This window comes from Arvicanthis niloticus (assembly GCF_011762505.2).
Source record: "Arvicanthis niloticus isolate mArvNil1 chromosome Y unlocalized genomic scaffold, mArvNil1.pat.X SUPER_Y_unloc_1, whole genome shotgun sequence".
NCBI classification, from domain to species: Eukaryota; Metazoa; Chordata; class Mammalia; order Rodentia; family Muridae; genus Arvicanthis; species Arvicanthis niloticus.
In genome coordinates this window covers 2312295-2332544 of record NW_023044978.1, presented here as the reverse complement: position 1 = coordinate 2332544, position 20250 = coordinate 2312295, and the positions used below count along the sequence as shown (strand labels likewise).

The 20250-nt window shown below is 35.3% G+C and overlaps 1 long non-coding RNA gene across 1 annotated transcript; it reads left to right on the top strand.

The window, feature by feature from the left end:
- The first annotated feature begins 14563 nt into the window (after positions 1–14563).
- Positions 14564–16165, top strand: LOC143433931 (uncharacterized). Its single transcript, XR_013070063.1, has 3 exons — positions 14564–14702; positions 15652–15711; positions 15885–16165. It is a non-coding gene; the product is annotated as an uncharacterized LOC143433931 (long non-coding RNA).
- The last annotated feature ends 4085 nt before the right edge of the window (positions 16166–20250 follow it).

The window sequence follows — 20250 nt, the reverse complement described above, 5'->3', positions numbered from 1 at the left end:
GAGTAAAATGTTGCTCAGTTTCCATATGTATGTGGCTTCTCCATTGTTTTTGTTGTTATTGAAGACCAGCCTTAGTCCATGGTGGTCTGATAGGGTACACAGTATTATTTCAATCTTTTTGTACCTGTTGAGGGGCTGTTTTGCGACCATATATAGGGTCTATTTTGGAGAAGGTACCATGAGGTGCTGAGAAAAAGGTGTATTCTTTTGTTTTAGGATAAAATGTTCTATAGATATCAGTTAAATCCCTTTGGTACATAACTTCTGTTAGTTTCATTGTGTCTCAGTTTAGTTTTTGTTTCCATGATCTGTCCATTGCTGAGAGTGGGGTGTTGAAATTTCCAACAATTATTGTGTGAGATCCATTGTATGCTTTGAGCTTTAGTAAAGTTTCTTTTATGAATGTGGGTGCCCTTGCATTAGGGGCATAGCTGTTCAGAGTTGAAAGTCCTTCTTTGTACACTTTTCCTTTGATGAGTATGAAGTGTCCTTCCTTATCTTTTTTGATTACTTCTGGTTCAAAGTCGATTTTATTTGATATTATAATGGCTACTTCAGCTTGTTCTTGAGATTATTTGCTTTGAAGTTGTTTACCAGCCTTTTACTCTGAGGTAATGTCTGTCTTGTCACAGAGGTGCATTTCCTGTATGCACCAAAATGCTGGGTCCTGTTTATGTATCCAGTCTGATAGTCTTCATCTTCTTATTGGAGAATTGAGTGATTGATATTAAGAGATATTAAGGAAAAATGATTGTTGCTTCCTGTTATTTTTGTTATTAGAAATGGAATTATGCTTGTGTAACTATCTCCTTTTGGGGTTGTTGGAAAACTACTTTCTTGCTTTTTCTTGGTTGTAGTTTCTCTCTTTGTGTTGGAGTTTTTTCTCCAGTATCCTTTGAAGTGCTGGATTTGTGGGAATATATTGTGTAAATGTGGTTTTGTCATGGAATATCTTGGTTTCTCTATCAATAGTGATCCAGAGTTTTGCTGTGTATAGTAGTCTGGGCTGGCATTTGTGATGTCTTAGTATCTGTATAATATCAGTCCAGGATCTTCTGGTGAGAAGTCTGGTATAATTCTTATGGGTCTGCCTTTATATGTTACTTTGCATTTTTCCCTTATTGATTTTAGGTTTTTTTTTGTTTTGTATATTTGATGTTTTGATTATTATTTGACAGGAGGTATTTATTTTTTGTCTAGTCTATTTGGAGATCTGTAGGCTTCTTGTATATTTAAGGACATTTCTTTCTTTAGGTTAGGGATGTTTTCTTCTATAATTTTGTTGAAGATACTTACTGGCCCATTAAGTTGGGAGTCTTTACCCTCATCTATACCTATTATCATTAGGTTTGTTCTTCACATTGTGTCCTAGATTTTCTCGATGTGTTGTGTTAGGAGATTTTTGTATTTCACATTTTCTTTGACTGTTGTGTCTATGTTTTCTATGGCATCTTCTGCACATGAGATTCTCTATTCTATCTCTTGTATTCTGTTGCTGATGCTTCCATCTATGACTTCTGATCTTTTTTCCTAGGTTTTCTATCTCCAGGGTAGTCTTCCTTTAAGATTTCTTTAATGTTTCCATTTCCATTTTTAGATCCTGGATGTTTTTGTGTGATTCCTTCTCCCGCTTGTTTGTGTTTTCATGAATATCTTTAATGACTTCTACCTGTTTACCTGTGCTCTTTTCAAATTCTTTGAGAATGTGTTTTATGTCCTTTTTAGTCCTCTATCTTCATCATGAGAAGTGATTTTAATTCTGAATCCTGCTTTTCCATTGTGAGGTGGTGATCAGGACTTGCTATGGTGGGAGTACTGGGTTCTGGTTATGCCAAATAACTTTGGTTTCTGTTGTTTATGTTCTTGCACTTGCCTTTTGCCATTTGATTAGCTCTAGTGCTATCTGTCCTCAGTGTTTCTGACTGGAGCCTGCCTTTCCAGTTATTTTGGTTGTGTGAGAACTCCTCAGGGTCTGGATGTCTCTGTGATCCTGAGCTCCAGCTGTTCTGGGTACAGAGGCTCCTCTAGGATATCTCAGGATATGGTGTCTCCACGGTAGTAGTAGAACAGCTAGTTGTTTGCTGCTCTGAGTGTAGTCATTCTTCTAGGATGCTTCAGGATTTAGTGTATTCTGCTCTGAGGTCACTGGCCTCTCTAGGATGTCTCCAGACATGATTTCTGCCACTGTGAGGGCAGTGGCCTCTCTAGGATGTCTGCAGCTGTAAGTGCCATGGCCACTCTGGCATGCCTGCGGACAGTGTTTCCACAGGGGAGCTAATCAGCTGAGTGTCTGCTCCAGTCACTGCAGCTCTTGCAAGCCTTGGCCTCTCTAGAATGCCTCAGATGCAGTTTCAACAGGAGAGAAGATTAGCTGGGCATCTGCTCCAGTCACCGGGATCTGGATGAGGATATGTGTTCTCTTATTGTCTGCATGAAATCTGAGCAGAATCTTATGGCTTTTATTGTTTTTCCTGTGAGAAGTCTTGTGTAATTCTGATAGGTCTACTTTTATATGTTACTTGACTTTTCTCTTTATTGCTTTTAATAATTTTTCTTTGTTTTGTACATTTGGTGTTTTATTATTATGTGGTGGGGTGAATTTCTATTTTGCTCTCGTCTATTTGGCACTCTGTAGGCTTCTTGTATGTTCATAGGCATTTCTTTTTTAGGACAAAGAAGTTTTACTTCTATAATTTTGTTGAAGATATTTACTGCCCCTTTAAATAGGGAATCTTCACTTTCTTCTATTCTGGTTAACCTTAGGTTTGGTATTTCATTGTGTCCTAAATTTTTTGGATGTTTCGGGTTAAAAGTTTTTTGCATTTTGTATTTTCTTTGACAGTTGTGGCAATGTTTTTTATGGTATCTTCTGCACCTGAGATTCTCTTTTCTATCTCTTGTATTTTGTTGTTGATGCTTGCATCCATGACTTTTGATCTCTTTCCTGGGATTTGTATCTTCTGGGTAGTCTCCCTTTGTGATTTATTGTTTCTATTTCAGTTTTTATGTTCTGTACCATTTGGTTCAATTCATTCACCTGTTTGGTTGTACTTTCTTCTAATTCTCTAAGGGATTTTTTTTGTTCGTCTTTAAGGGCTTCTACATGTTTTCATGTGGTCTCCTGTATTTCTTTGAGGTACTTATATGTGTCCTACTTTATGTCTTCTAGCCTCATCATGTAAAATAATTTTAAATCTGAATCTTGTTTTACTGGTGTCATGGAGTGTTCAGGACTTTCTATTATGGGAGAACTAGGTTCGCATAATGCCAAATCACCTTGGTTTCTATTGCTTATGTTATTGCACTTGCCTTTCGCCATCTGGTTATTTCTAGTGCTATCTTCACTCACTATCCCTAACCAGAGCCAGTCTGTCCTGTTATCTTGCTTGTGTCAGAACTCTTCTGAGTCCAGCTGTTTCTGTGATCCTGTGATCCTGTGATTCTGAGACACTAGTTGTGATTGCTCCTGGGAGTCAGGCTACTTCTGACCTTCTGAAATCCTGGTGTGCCCAAGTTCCTGAGATCCTGTGATACAATTATTCTATGTTCTTATGTGTTAGAGCTTTTGGGAGTCCAGCCTCCTCTGAGTTTTGGGGGGTTGGGTACAAAGCTGGAGCCTTAGGGCTAGTCCAGGTACAGGCACAGATAGGAAGGGTCCTGTGCCAGTAGTCTTGAGAAAGTTTGTGGGTCCCAGTTGGTCACAGATTACTCCAAGATGGGGTGGTGGTGCTGCTTATACACCTACATTTCAGGGCATGTTAGAACTGTTTGGAGTCTAGGGTCTTCTGTGTTTTGAGGCTGTTTCACTCCCATCCACCCTCACCAGTCTTTCCCATCATTCCCTTTTTTTGCTGCATCAAATCTCAACTGGATTAGGTGCATGGACTCCACTAAGACCGGACAAAACAGGATTGGGTACATACATGCAAAACAACACAGCCCATGAATATTCATTGATAGCATATTCTCTGGGTGCTCCTGGTTAGGTTATACTATTGTCATCCCTATGGGGTTTTCATCTTCTTAGTTCCCTTCACTCTTCTTCTTCATCTAAAGAGGTCATCAAACTTAATCCAATTGCTGGCTATACTTATCTGAATATATCCCACTCACATGCTAGAAGAATTTTCCAGAGGACCACCATCTTGTTTTTAGTCTACAAGCACAAGATCATATTAGTGATGGAGTCCAGGTTTGTTTCTCACCCATTGGATTGATCCCAGGCTTTTCTTTTAGACAGGAACAATTATGAGTCAATATTTTTGAAGATATTGGGTGATCCCATTTCTTCACTTGAAGCCGTATATTCAGTTCTCAACTCTCCACCTTGAGGATCTCCTCTAAGGTTTTTAGGACTGAATCCTGGCATCCTGTCACATCACAGATCTTTAGGACATTCTAGTGGTTCCATCTGCACTCCACACCTACAGCTTTATACCTTTATTCATTTTCCAGGTGTTCTGGGTTTCTCTCTTTCTCTCACATACCTGATGTTGTGCTACATTTTTCTTTTGCTTTTTTCTCCCACTAAGATCCCCCTCTCTCTCTGCTACCCATGATAATATATTCCCTCTGAAATGTGGGGTTACACCATCCTTACTGTTTTAACCAGTTTTCAATTATACCTGCAATGAAGAAGGTCTTTCTACACATCCACACCAGAATGTGCTGTCAGTCATGGTTTTGATTTTTGCCATTCTGAGTAGAGTAATGTGAAATCTTAAGGTTGCCTTGATTGATACTTTTTTGGTGTGTAATAATTTTGAAACTTTCATAAATAGTTTCATGATCATTTGAAATTTTTCTGTTGAGAATTCTCTGTTTATCACTAAAGCTTTTTAAAAATTGTGTTATTTGTTTTTTGGGGGGGTGGGTTGTTTGTTTATTTTTTATGTTAGTCTAACTTCTTGAGTTCTTTATATATTTTGGATATTAACCCACTATTGGATGTATAGATAGTGAAGATCTTTCCCTAATCTGTAAGCTCCGTTTCTGCACTATTGGTTTTTCAGTTTAATGAGGTCACATTTGTTATTTGTTGGTAATTGAGCATAAAACTTTCATACAGTTAGCATTTGTATAATTGAAAGCTCTTTTTAGTTTGAGTTAATATATACAACCACTTTGCTGAAAAGTTGCCTGGTACATATTTTAGTGTCACTTAGGTATAGTTAGGTATATATCATCTTCTGCATACAGAAGCATAGAATGTCCTCTGTGGCCCCATAGCTTCTGTATAACATCTGTCGAAGATCTTCTGTTTTTTTGCTTCTCTCTTGAGAAAGTTGGTATAATTATGATATATCTGCCTTTAGGTGTTACTAGGCCTTATCTCCTGTACATATTTTAATATTCTTTAATTCCTCTCTCCATATAGTGTTTTGTTGTTGTTGTTGGTGGTGGTGGTGGTGTTAAATAAAATCTTATTTTTCAGGTCTGATTTATTTTATATTCTGTAGGCTTATCTTACATATATGACCATCGCTTACTTTAGGTTAAAGACATTTTTCTTTTTCATTGAAGATGTTGTTATCCATTTGAACTGGGAATTTTCATCCTTCTCTATTATTATTAGTCTTAGAGTTTTTTATTTGTTTTCCTTCTATTCCCATTTTTTCTGAATGTTTTGGTTAGTTTCTTTTTTACGGAGTTTTTTTCTTTGATGGATGTGTCAATATATTCTTTGAGACATTTTGTACTTCTGATTCTCTCTTCCATATCTTGTGCTCTGTTAGTGATTCTTACATCTTTATATCCTAATCACTTTTCTAGGTTATCTATCTCAAGGATTCCTTCTATTTGGGATTTATATATTCTAATACTATTTTTGGTCTTAAAAATATTGTTAATTTCCTTCACATATATGATTGTATTTTCCTGTGTGTGTTTTTTTTTAAAGAAGTAATTTATAAAGACATCTAGTATAATCACGCCATAGAATTTTTTTATTTTTTTCTGAATCTTGCTCTTTGGGTATTTTAGAAGATCCATTAATGAATGTGGTAATAATACAGGGTTCTGATGTTTCAAAAATTATATTGATTTCTCTTTTCTTATTGTGCTGCTGCTGTTGTTGTTCTTGTACTTTCCTTTTGTTCACCTAGTTTTATTCATGGCTTTCTGGTATGGTTTATAACTGGAGCAGATTTTCTTTCAGGCAGGTTGAGGTCTGTGACCTAGGTCAGATCAGGCCCCCTGAAGGCAAGCAGTGCTCTCACATGTTAGGCCAGGCTTCCGATATTTCCCTTGTTGCAGTGGAGCTCTTATATTTCTGTATCATTCTAATCTAATTAAGGCAGACCTCTTTGTAGATAGGTGTGACTTTGATTTCTGGACCAGTGTTATGAATCTGTGTTTCTTGTGATGGCAAACTGTTTGGGAAAAAATTAGTTGTTTTCTTGTTTATGATAGTCTTCCTAGGACTTCGGTATGTTATAGTCCTAGTTATGAGAGACTTAGTGTGAGACAGGTAGGCTATACTGTCTCTTGGAAGGGGGCAGCACAATCTCACAAATCTGTCACAATTTTCCTTATTGTATTTTTAAATATAAATTTATCTTAGAATATAGATGTTAGTTTTAATTTTTCTAAGATAATGCTGTTATTATTATTATTATTATTATTATTATTATTATTATTAAGACAAATTTTTTTTGTTTTGACAAAAAGGAGAATTTTATGAGGTTTGGTATACTGCTATGAATTGTAATTGTAAATCCTATACCAATAAGAAGGCTGAGGCTTATTCCTGAATTCTCACATTTAAGAGTTTTTTGTCGTGCAAACCTTGATTCTAGATTAAATATATTTGTTAAGTAATATTGGCTAAATTCAACTACTGGAGAGATTAGAGGTAGCTGCCTTCAGAACGAAATGTTTGAAGGAGCATCCAGTGGACCAGGATGATTCTGAAAAAGACCCTGTTTAATCAGTTCTTGCTTCTGTAGAGAATAATAATTTACAAATTCATCAGCAGTATTAAGGACAAAAGCAGCTCCATTTTTTATCATCAGAGAGAGAAGAACAAACCACTCCTGCACAAGACTATTCCTGTTTGCTGCATTCTGCTGCTCTTGTGAGCTTTTAAACCCAAGTAGATGATAGTGAGTGACCATGATCAACCTCTTTGGAAGCATTATGTTTGTATTCATTTTTTATACCATAAATAATAGTTTTGGTTAGCTGTATATAGGTGACTTCAGTAACATTGCCATAACTCAATAAGTTGATGGATATTTGCTTCTAAGGTCATGGAATGGTTAATGAACAATGAGAAGGACATTGCTATTTTGTCATAAATATGGGATACTTTCCCCGTCTTCTGTATTTTCTGTGACAGTTGTCTGTCTAAATGTAAGTTCCATTTTCTTGGTTTAAAGTCATAAGTGAAATGATTTTACAGTAAGGTCATTGACATGGGTCAAAAACATTGTTATATTGGTAAGTTAAAAACAAGGCTTAATGAAGAAAACTATATAATATTATGTTGTATCTTCATCTGCCCAAACAAAATTTGTCATATTATGTAGGTTTTCTGTATACTGACAGTATCTTTTTGTGATTTTAATAATATATAATTTGTTTGGGTAATATTTAAATTTGGCAGCACTCAATCTGGTTTGTATTGTGGCTGCCATGTTCTTGACAAGGCAAGAAGTGAGGCCCCTTGCTCAGACCACCAGCTCAAGAGCTCAAGACACTGGCTCTGCCACCCTAAGACACCAGCATGGGAGATGGCTCTGCCAATCTTCCACACTGTCTCCACAAGGCTGGAATGGTCCCAGAACATCCAGTCATCCACATGTGCCTGGTGAAAATGAGAGTCTGATGCTTAGGTAATCAAAAGGATTTATATAATTAATAATGCTCAATGACAAGGTTCCCACACAATTAGAGGTGTAACCCCATACCCAACCTCGATATATCAACTACCTATGACTGCAAGTGACATGTGAATGTCTACTGCCATGTTCCCTTCTCTCTGGTTCTCTGTCACCAGCTCCACCTCTTTCTTCTTCTCTTCTTCCTCTTACTCCTCCTCTTCCTCTCCTTACTCCTCCTACCTTAGATCTACCCAACTTGTGGGAACACTATGCCTCCCCATATAATTTCATTTATTATTGAAATATATCTAATACAATTCTAAATTTTTCTTTTCAGATTTGTAATATTAAAGTGTAATTTTATCACACTATATCAAATGCATAGAAAAAAATCTGGATTAAGAGTCAATTCCTTCTTGTTGCTTCTTGCAGCAACAATGTTGAACCGGGTTCACCTGTAAGAGAGGCTAAGAAAGGGAAACGGGCGGGAAGAGATGAAGCCAAGACAAAGTTCTCTGATCAAGGCTGGAAATTTAATAATTGGCTTTCACATATAAAGGGAAAGCCCCACCCCAGAGCCTCTTCTCGGTTCAGGCCAGGGGCTGGTCAAGGAGATAGCAGTCTGGAATGTGTCAAGGCTAGCTCAGCAGGCAGTCCATTCTTCTTAGCTCAGGTAGCAGGCTCCAAGGCACCAAGGCTGGTAATGCAATGCCTCTCCTAGGTCCTACTGTTGCTTGATATCTAGTGGTAAACAGCAATCTGGACAGGTTGGCAGTGTGAGGGAAGGGCACAAGTTCCCTGTTTTGGTTAAATTAAAAAGAAAAGAGAAAGGTGAAGCAGGAATAGGGTTGTCGTGATATCTGGCTACTTCCTGCTGTCATTGGGGGCGACACATCTCTAGGGGGAACCTAGAAGAATGGGTATGGGGGATGTTTGTCCAGTCTTAGGAGAGTTGGCTGTGTCCTGCTGTCCAGGGTTTATGGAGCACATCTGAGGATAGGTCAGAAGGAACAGGCCTAGTAGAAGCAGCTGTGTGGGGTACACAATTTCATCTCATCTGGAGTAGCTGGGCTTGCTGAGAGAGATCTTTGTGTGAAGGCAACCTATCTGCTTGAGACACAAGGTTCAAAAGTTAATAGCAACATGATTATCCAAGCCAAGTAGGAAATAAGGTTGAAAGTGAAAATGTTTAATATGTAATCCAACTATCAGACACAAAGTCTATGACTACTGAGGCTAGTAGATTTCAACAAAAGCTGTCTGTTTACAATAGTTTATAGCCCTCTGTTTCAGTGTTTTTCCATGGAGACCCAAGACTTTGAGCAGGCAAGTAACTCAGGCCTATTGTTGATTTTAGGCCCCCAGTGTACAGGCAGGGCTGTCCCTGACATCTCATCTCTTCTCCAGGTATACAAGGACCATGGCAATTCTAATCTTGCTAAGGCAGGGATAGAGGCCTGACCTCCAGTAATTAAAGGGAACTTTGTAATGGATCTGGTCCTACTGTCATTGTCCAGTGAGGCATAAGGGCCATACCCATCCGATGTCTTTTTCCTGGAGAGGGAATATTTTTTACATCAATCTCTCTGCAGCCAGGCTTGTCCCTCAGGGAACACAGAAACATATTTTTAACTTTTATTTATATTCCCTTGCAGTGCTTTGCCTCACAGCCTATGCAAGAATTCAGATTGCCAAAGACAGGTACTTCTGGGTGACCCCTCTCTGCTTGGTCTAGGGGCAGAATTCCCCTCTTTTAGGTTGGGTGGGAATGAGACTTGGGAACACCCTGGATAGAGTAACAACCTGTCTAGAGTTTCGGGTCCTCTATGGCTAACACACTCTGACTAGATTTTGTTATTATATTCTTCATTATCAGAATCATAATTATTAGGCTCAAGATCTGTGTCCACTTGATGGACCAATCTTTCAGGCAGCCATCAGTCTCCAATTTCTTTTTGTCTCAAAAAATACAGACTGAACCATGGCCCCAAATTAAAACAGGATCAGGACCACACCAAGTACCAAGTTAAGGGGTCTCTCCACAAGACCCTGGTTAATGAGCTGGAAGTAACTGGATGCCAGTGGCAATCCACTGCAGACTGACCTTTAGCATCAGTTTGCAGAAAATTTAAAACAAGACAAATGCAAGGTGTACTTTTGGTGACCTTGGAATATAATTCCCCCTTTCTAGTTTAAAAAAGCCAATTTTTTTAGAATTATTTGTAAAACCAGGGAAGAAGCACTATTAGCTGCTTTTTCCACACTCAGAGAGTTATGAAGATATTATTTTAAAGTTTCATAATCTCTTTCACAAGTTCTTGTCCTTGTGGATAATAAGAAATATCAGTAATATTAAATTGTCAACAAACATCTCAAATGTTTGACTGCAGCCAAATAACTGTAATAGCCAGTTCCATTATCTATCTTAGTCTAATATGGAACAGCAAGCACAGGAAAATAATATAGGCAATAACTAATTATATTTTTAGTTGCTGTCTTGTTAAAGTAGTTGCAACTAAAAGGTCTAAAAGGTGTCAACTCACATGTAATCAAAAATGAGTAACATCTATTTGTCAAAATTGATTATATATAAGTCCTCAAGGCTTAAGACCATTGTGAAAAAATTGAAGATATTGAGAACAAGTTTTTGCAATTTAACTTGCACACTTTCTAGAAATGTCAAATTGTTGTCTTAAGCTATTACTCTTTTGATGCTGTAAAGAATAAGACTGTATGGCCAATTATTTTTGAAAGGCTTAGAATATGTCTAGTATATAAATCTGCTCTGGCATTGTCCTGTGGTTCAGACAATCCAATGATCTTTTAAATGTCTTATAAAGTTAAGAAACAGTACATGTTTCATAAGTTAAGCTGTATTTTTATAAATAAAATTTGAGAATTAGCTATATCTAAAAAAAGAAATAATTTTAAGCAATTATAAGTCATGAGCCATATACTGGCTATGAGTATATCAATTGAAAGCTTGATTTTTTAGCATTTCAAACAGTGGCTACTACACATAATTTAATTGTGTTGAAGCAGGGTGAACTCAAGGAAATAAACATGTGATTTAATTACATATACTGTCTTCTCAACAGATGAGGCATCTGTAAATAAATATAGCAAACATCTTTTCTATGGGCTGCATGCATAGTAAATTTTAGGAAATATAAAAGCATGCATAGAGAAAAACTGTAACAAATGATTATCAAATTTGTCTAAAATGTTTGCCATGTAATAGGCCAAATATCACTATTTTTCAATAACCAATTTAATTGCTATTTGGAATAAGAAATAAACCTTTTATCCAAAGTGCTTTTAGAATTTTATCATATAATCTTGTATAAACACAATTATAATTTTATAATATGATGTTTAAACTTTATTTGTAGATAAAGAAAAATAAATCCACCTTAATGGTTTCTTTTGTCAAAGGGCTGCTGTGGACATATGAGTAGTAAAAACACAAACAGCCAATAATTTATCAGTCTATATAATCTATCTGTTGATACCTAACAGCTTACTCTATTTTCAGCAAAGTTATCTCTCCTTTATAGTCAATTGTCAAGGAGTATTAGGACTTGTATCCCTTTGAAAATATCAAGCAGAGGTTTAAATCCTCCTATGGTAAGCTTAGGATAAGATCTTAGCCAAATAATATCTTTTAACAACTTTTAAAAATCACTAAACGCAAATCAAGATTAAAAGCAAACCATTTTCCTTTGCATGTACACTTACAAGCCAGAAGATGGTGCTAGATCCCCACCAAGAATGGTTATGAGCCAGCACGTGGTTGCTGGGAATTCAACTTTTATACTTTTAAATTATAAGTCTAGCCTTTAACAGCTGAGCCATCTCTCTAGCCCCAACTTGTCTCAAATATTGAAAAGACACTGCCTTTGAATCCTTTCTGAAGCAACAAGTACTCCAAAAAATTTTTAAAGCTCGTTATATTGGAGCAATTGCTTGCAGAAAAACTTCTTTAGAGAAATTCGCTAATAAAGAATCACGCAATAAATAATGTACACTAAAAGATTTAACTTCTTAATTTTTTTGTATCAAAGCAACAACAATATTATAATATATATAATGTAAAGAAATTAACCATTCTTTGAAGCAATCATTTTTAACAATATTGCTTCATGGGACACAATGTAAGGGTAAGGGTAAGGGCTGTGTTAGCTGAAGGGAATTGCAACCCCACTAGAAGAACAATATTAACTAACCAGAAAACCCAGAGCACCCACAGAGTAAAACCACTAACCAAAGATTATACATAGAGAACTCCATGTCTCCAGATACATACGTAGCCAAGAATGTGTATCTCACATCAATGTTAGTAGAGGCCTTGGTATTCAGTGGGGGTGATAGCGCAGTAAAGTTGGAGTTGAAGGTAGCAGGTGATGAAAGAACACACTCATAGAGACAAAGGGGATGGGGAAAAGCAGGCAGGGAATGAATGAATGAAGGGGGATTGTGGAGGGGTACCTGGGAAAAGGAGTATTCTTTAAAATGTAAACAAATAAAAATGATTATTTAAACGATCTATATCAAAATAATAATTAAAAAAAAACCTAAATAAGTGATACTCACTAAGTACTATGAAGGCTGAACAAGGAGATGTGTGTGACTGTGAGGGGAACAAAATATGTAATTAAGACCTACATCTCTATTTTAACAGCAAACTGCAGTTTTTAAATTTGAAAAAATAAAACTCATCAAGAAAATTGAATTACAGTGTGGAAAATAAAAATTAGTGAAGATTGTAGGACAAAACATCTCTGTAGTTTTATGTCAATTAAAACTGTGGTTCAAAATATCAGATATAAAATAAGTGTGTACTCTACTCCATGACACAGTTTTTACTTTGGGAACATAGTCTCCCTGAATGCATTCTGAATTTCCATTATACCACGGCATACTGCTTCCTCATCTATTTTAACATATATTTTCAATTTATTCTCAAAATAACACTGGCCAAAAATATTCTGAGAAAGGAATTGACAGCAATACTTGAGAAGGACAAGGCTTTTATGTCTGTTAGAAATGAACTGCTCTGGCACGGGCCATTCAACTCAGATATGAATGATGGAATGTGTTGCCAAACTGCACTAACTGATGTTTACTAAAATTTATAGCATGTTTAGGATGATTAAGTTGTTCCAAGATGTGTTTGAAACATAAAAATTTCAAAAAAAACCCTGTTAACTTAGAGAGTATAATAGTCAAAAGTAAAGTAACACCGGGCATTGCTACTAAGGTATGGGGTATGCATATAAAAAATATAAAAGACAAAATAGATGAATAGCTGTGTATACTGGATTATGAATGTGTAAAAGACTTTATACTCAACAGTGGGGTCTGAGAATTACAATACCGATTTGACCACATGAAATCTACTACCAAAGGAATCTAGTGTATAATTTATACATAAAAGAATTAGACATTTTGTCATAGCCCTGGAAAAAACTGCAAAAGTAAATAATACTGCATGTTGCATAGAAAAAGTTTTAGAAAAGAGCAATAGGAATAGATATTCAGATGAAGTCAATAAATTGGAGGATAATTTTTTAAAAAAATAAACAAGCAAATGTCTCATTCATTTACCTAACCTCTTTACCACATTTCTGTTTTCATGTAAATGCTGTAAATACAGGTTTTTAGTTTTGTAGGGCACTCAGCTGTAACTTTGTTTTTCTGCATGTTTTTCTTGGTGATCAACATGCCTGAAAGTTCCTTGGAAAAACAAAGGATTAGAAGAAAAATACTGTATTTGATTATGTATGAGAACGATTACTGTAACCCCTAAAAGAATAATTTGAACTCAAAACATAAAGAAAACATGAAAGCTGCCCCTGAGCACAGGGTCATTTCAACAGTGAGTCAGTCACTTGTTAGCTTGTACTTGCCTCCTTATATGTCAAGCTGAATTTATACTGATCCATTCATCATTTTCTGCAGACCCAAAAATCACTGACATTGATTCTTGGAAACAAATGCACCTGACTATAACTTTAAAAATATAACTATAACTATAACTAACTATAACTATAACTATAACTATAACTATAACTATAACTATAACTATAACTATAACTATAACTATAAAACTATAACTATAACTAACTATAACTATAACTAAACTATAACTATAACAACTATAACTATAGCTATAGCTATAACTAACTATAATACTACGAGTATAACTATAACTGCAGCTCCAAATGTGCTTGTGTATGTTTCTCTGTGTGTGTGTGTGTGTGTGTGTGTGTGTGGTGTTTGTATATAGATAAATGTGTGTGTGTGTGTGTGTGTGTGGGTACGTGTGTGCGTGTGTGTGTGCATGTTTGTCTGTGTCTTCAAATGAATGTTGGGTATTGCAGAAATGGAAAGAATATTGAAAGAGCAAAAGGGGTTTATTAATTACATATTACACATTTAATCAATGTGTTTATTATTTGTGCAACTTTAAGCATCTTACACATGGTATCCCATAATGCTTTTTTCTCTTTCCATCATATTGAACCTGTCCTACATTGTTTAAGTTTATAACCAGGGCTCATCTGCCTTCTTGTGGACCAGGATTATCCTATCAGTTGATCTTAGTGTAATTATGAGGTCACACTTGTGTATACAATGGTATGTTATGACCTCACTAGTAGTACATAAGGCCAGGCAGCAAGCAGCTCATACCAGTTATCATCCGGCAGCGTAGAGAAAATAGATTACAAAAGACTGTTCCAGTTTGATTGATCTAATTTCTCTTCCCAGATTTTAAATTTACATAGATTACAGTGAGCTGCCATGAACCTTGAGTTTATCCTTCTTGGGAGCATTGTGTTTGCATTCATTTTCTTCATCATAAAATTTTTATTACAGGTGAGTTTTTATGAGTGATTGTATTAACATTAACATGACAGAGTAAAGTATTTGGTATAGTTTTGTATGATTATGGAAACATTAAAAAGACTACTTGATATACTTAATGTGGTACCTTCATGCCCTACAGATTTCTGACACCTGACGCATTTCTTGATTTTATTAAGCCTTAAACAGTTGCTGTTGGTTAGAAATCACATATAGTTCACTAATAATATGTTGAAATCTTTAGCAAAACTCTCATTCAGCATGAGTTAACAGGAGCACTGAAAATACCCATTTCCCAAGAGTGCATCATGTTAAAACTGGGTATTTTCTCTTCAATTCTCTCTTTACTGTGATAGATTGTTGTCTAAAACAGAGTTCCTTGATATTGGCCTAAAGTCATAAGCGTAATGATTTTAAAATAAAATAAATGATGAAATACAGATAATATAGGTAGGTCTTGCTAAAAACAGAATGTGGCTTTACCAGAAAACCAGCATGATTTAATCTTGTATCTTTCCCACTCTAAGACATACTTATGATTTCTTTGTAAGTTGTAGGTTGTATGTTCCCTGATAATTTTTTTTGTTTTTATATGTAAGAAAAACACTAAGTCTCAAGTGATTTAATATATTTATTGAGGATTTTTTCTAAATATATTGGAGTCCTGTTTTACAAACCTTTTTCTATACTTGCAATCATGAAATATGTCCTCTTGATATTGACCTTGCTGAAAAAAATGAGTTTAATGTACAGCAAATGCCCACTTTACAAATAATGAATCATTATAAAAATCTGTCACTTTTCCATTTCCATTTCCTTTTGCTGCCTACTAAATTTCTAAATTGAACCATTTTTTACTATATTACAACCATGGTTTGAAAAATCTGGGTTATTTCCAAATATTCACAAATCTAATATTCTGTGTGACTTTATGTTTTGTTTATTTGTTTTAACTGAAAAGCAAATGGAGGATACTTTGCCATAAGAATCACAGACTTTGCTGGAGACTGAACTTCCCAAGGTAAGATGTTAAAAAAATAGGTTTACATTTTTTCTCACTTTATATCTGTGATACCCTTCCACACAATTCCATCTGCACTGCTTGTGGTAATTTTGCCCATTACCATAAAGAAGAAATAATGAGGAAGTTATTCTAATTTCTAGAAAAGTAAAGAGTTGAAATTTATTTTGCAGATTACTTCATATGAGAGCCATCAAGGTTTACATCTACTATAAAGCTAAGAACAACTCCTCAGTCAAACAAGAGCAATGATGTGCATCTTTCCATCAATGATTTCAACCATGTTATGATGATTGCATTCCCACAGTCAGTAGTCATATATAAGTACATGCTAGTTGATCAAGAACTCATGCAATGGCAAATGGCTCAAATGAAAAATTTGCTGTCTTTCAGAAATCTATTTGGCAACATTAAGATTTGGGAAATACAGACTATGAATGTTGCAACAGGCAGTACCAGCAGAACCAGCCAATAAAATATTGAATTAAGTCAAATCATTTCCTTTTTGTAAATGAGTATTATTTAAAAGAAAATCTTCACTCTGATACTCCATATGCATAGTGTACATTTATATTTTAATAATTAATTGTATGTATTTGCTAATTCATTTTACAGAAAAAAAGGGACTTAGAATCACAATAAAAATTTAATTCAAATTGTTTAGTATTTGTCAGTTAGATGCAGATAAGTTTTATAGCTGAAATGCCACAATCACACTGAATATAAATTTCCAAATTTCAACCAAAAATTGTAGCATGAATTGTAACTGTCTACAATGTTTATTAAAGTGACAGAAATTACATGAACGTTTTTATTAGAAAAACTAACATATTTAATCCATAAAATTTTTAGTGAGAGCTACCCTTTTATAAAATTAATAAATTTTTTAAAATAGGTTATATATCTATCTCTCTTTCTACTCTCTCTGTCTCTCTCTTTGTCTCTGTCTCTCTCTGTCTTTCTATGTCTCTCTCTATCTCTCACTATATATGCATTTAATATTATATATACATATATACACATATATATTATACATATGTATTTATACATACATATTTATGTATATAAATATATACAAATATGGGTATGTATGTATATGTATGCATATATATACATATATATATACATATATATATATGTATGCATATATATACATATATATATATACATATATATATGTATACACACACACATATATATATATATATATATATATATATTCATCTCAATCTAAATATACATGTATGTAACTTCATTTGTGGTCACATTTTGAAAAAAAAAGTACCCATGTTTCAAATTAATACAGATTAGTTATGCATTTGTAATGATTTTCTATGTGTCGGAATCATTCCTATTGCATATGAATAGCCTATAAAAGTGTGATTTCTGTGAAATATGTTTATCTGCCTCACCTCAGAGGAATCATAAATGCATACTGAAGGATTGCCTGCTTATTTCAACTTCCTTGAATCCTCACAGGATGCATTCATTTGTCGAAATGAGATTCTAGTGATTATGCACTGAGCTCTTGTATCAATAGATCCAGAGAGCCAATGCCAAAGGCATGGTTTCATAATGTCTTTGGAAAGAGTTATATGAAAGGTTGTGGAAGTCTCCCAAGAGAGGAACTCTAATAAACCTCAAATAGTGTACAATAATCTAGTCCTTGAGCCCAAACAAAGATTAAATTCACAACAAGGAAGCATACAAGGATAATACCGTGCACCTGTAACATATGAGAAAATAAAACTTAGTTTTGGCCGCTGAACATGTTTGTTGAAATTAATATGTCTCTTATGTCTTCATATAGGTCTTCCTGCCCTAACTTAATAGACCTGTGTGCCAGTGATGATGTGCGGAGAAACATAGTGATGCCAAAGGAAAGGGGTGTTGTGAAACATGTGGGCCCCTATTCTCATTGGTGACCGTGCCAGATGATGAAAGTGGCCATGTGCTGGATGAATTGTTCTATTATTGAAAATTAAGGCACATGAACAAATATGTGAGTGAGTGAATGAATGAATGAATTAATGAATATGTAAGAAATATTGAACTCACTCATTTGAAATTTTAAAAAATGCCCATTTATATAAAGAATATATCGATGATACCTAGAAAATATACCGAGATGTGAGATATTCTTCAACAGACAAACAGTTAATAAAAATACTTATACTTTACTCATATACATATGAAGGACTGTGAGAGGCAGCCTGGTTTCAGGTTGAACATGGGCTGTAAAACCCTATGAATTTGGTGACCCTGACAGATGGAATGTATTTTTTGCCATGCTCACAGACTTCAGGTTTCTGACAAGAGGTCTCCATAGTTTTGGGGTCATCCAGTCATATAGGTCAAAGGCCCTAGCCCATCTAGACGTAGAGGAAATTACCACAGGCCATGTAGCCTCAAAAAAGATCTCTAAATTAATGAGACACCTAAAGAAGAGAAGGGTTTAGCCAAGTAAGCATTCATTACCAGACACTTCTCTCTGTAAAAGGTATTATACACCTCAGGCCCTCCCTGGGAAACTAGCTTAGGATTTTACTCAGCTTGTAGATGCATAAAGCTATATTTCAAACAGAAAGTAATACATCTTGTTGGAACCCAGTATTCTGGCTCTCTGCCAGTATAGACTGACACTTTCAATCACCATTTTGAAATAGATTTTACAGTTAAGTAAGGACATATTCAAGTGGTGTCCATGCCACAGCAGATCAACATGCTCAAATTTATACTAATAAATACACTTCTTGGCCATTTTTTCTATACAAGTATAGTTTTCCTGTGTTAAAATATACAAACATAAAACAATTAAAAAAAGAAAAGGTTATTTAAATTTTCAATTCAAGAGAAATAGAAACTATAGTGGATAAAATAAATAGGAATATGGCTAATTCTGTATTCATTTTCACACAGGAAATAGATATCAAAAAGGGTACACGTAAAATTCTTGAAATACTGCACTAAGTGATGTGCTTCTTATAATAAAGTTGCACCTCTAGAGCAAACATTACCCCAAAATAATGACTATTTAGTGGTTTACTGAGCAAATACATTAATAGAAATCTCATTCACCTTTATAAGTAACAATTGGGACCTACCTGGATGCATGCAAAACTTTTATAGCTGATCCCAGGCCACCAACCATGAAATTATGATGGTCTTATTGTGGCAAGAGTAAAGACACTTCAATTGAAGATAAGCCTACATTTTAAGCACTAGAAATGACAACAACATATTTTTCTAGCATATTTGGTATTAGTATTGCTGAGTGCTGGTGGAATTGTTGAGTGTTTTAGCATACTGACAGCTCTTTCATTCTATTATCAGCAAATTTGAGGTTCCTGCAACCATTCTGCATTACACAGATACAGGCAAACTATATACACATACACATACATGTGCACACACATACACATACACACACAAAAAATTAAATTAAATAAATGTCAAAATGTGTTTAAAATAATATAAATAAACTAATACTTAAATTATAAATTACTAAAAATTTAGCCTGAAGATGAAAAAATGATGGTTTTATATCGTGCTTCATAGGGAAATCCTTATTATCAGACATTAATCAGATCTTGTGTAATTTAAGGTTATTTGGATTGTGGATTTATATCATCTCTAATGTAAGTAATTGTATTATTTTCAAATATTATTATTACTCTACCGTAGTAGTTTATTTATGCTTTCAAATAATACAGAATGAGAATAAATGGAATGTAACCACTGGCCTCATTTGTTAATTTTTTAAACTTTTTTATTAGATATTATATTTACATTTCATATTTTATCCCCTTACCCCATTTCCCCCACCACACAAGAACCCCCTATCACATCCACCCTCCTCCTGCCTCCATGAGGGTGTGTCCCCACCTACTCCCCACTCCCACCTCCCCACCCTCAAATTCCTCCCTGCTTGCTGTTCAGCCTTCATGAGACCAAGGACCTCCTCTTTGACCCATGCCCCAACAAGGCCATCCTCCCCTAGGTATATAGCTGGAGTCATGGGTCCCTCCCTATGTGCGCCCAGGCTGGTGGTTTAGATCCTGTGGAGCTCTGGTTGGTTGGCACTGTTGGTCTCCTCTTGGGGCCATCAACCCTCTCAGCCCCTTCAGTCCTCTAACTTCTCTATTGTGAACCCTTGATCAGATCAATGATTAACAGCAAGCATCTGCATCTCTATGAATTAATGTGGTAGGAATACTGGGTTGTGATGTTTTAAAAATTATGTTGATTTCTGTTTCTTTTGTTTCTTTGCTTCCTTTTTCTCACCTGATTTTCTCTGGGGTTATCTAAAATGCTCTATAAATGGAGTAGTTTCCTTTCAGGCAGGTTGAAGTCTGTGACCTAGGTCAGATCAGGACTCCTGAAGGCAAGCAGTGCCCTCTCATGTTAGGCCAGGCCTCCTATATTCCCCTAGTTGCAATGGAACACTTATGTTCCTGGATCATTCTCACACCGGTTAAGGCAGACCTTTTTGTAGATAGGTCGGACTTGGTTTTTTGGACCAGTATCATGAATTTGTGT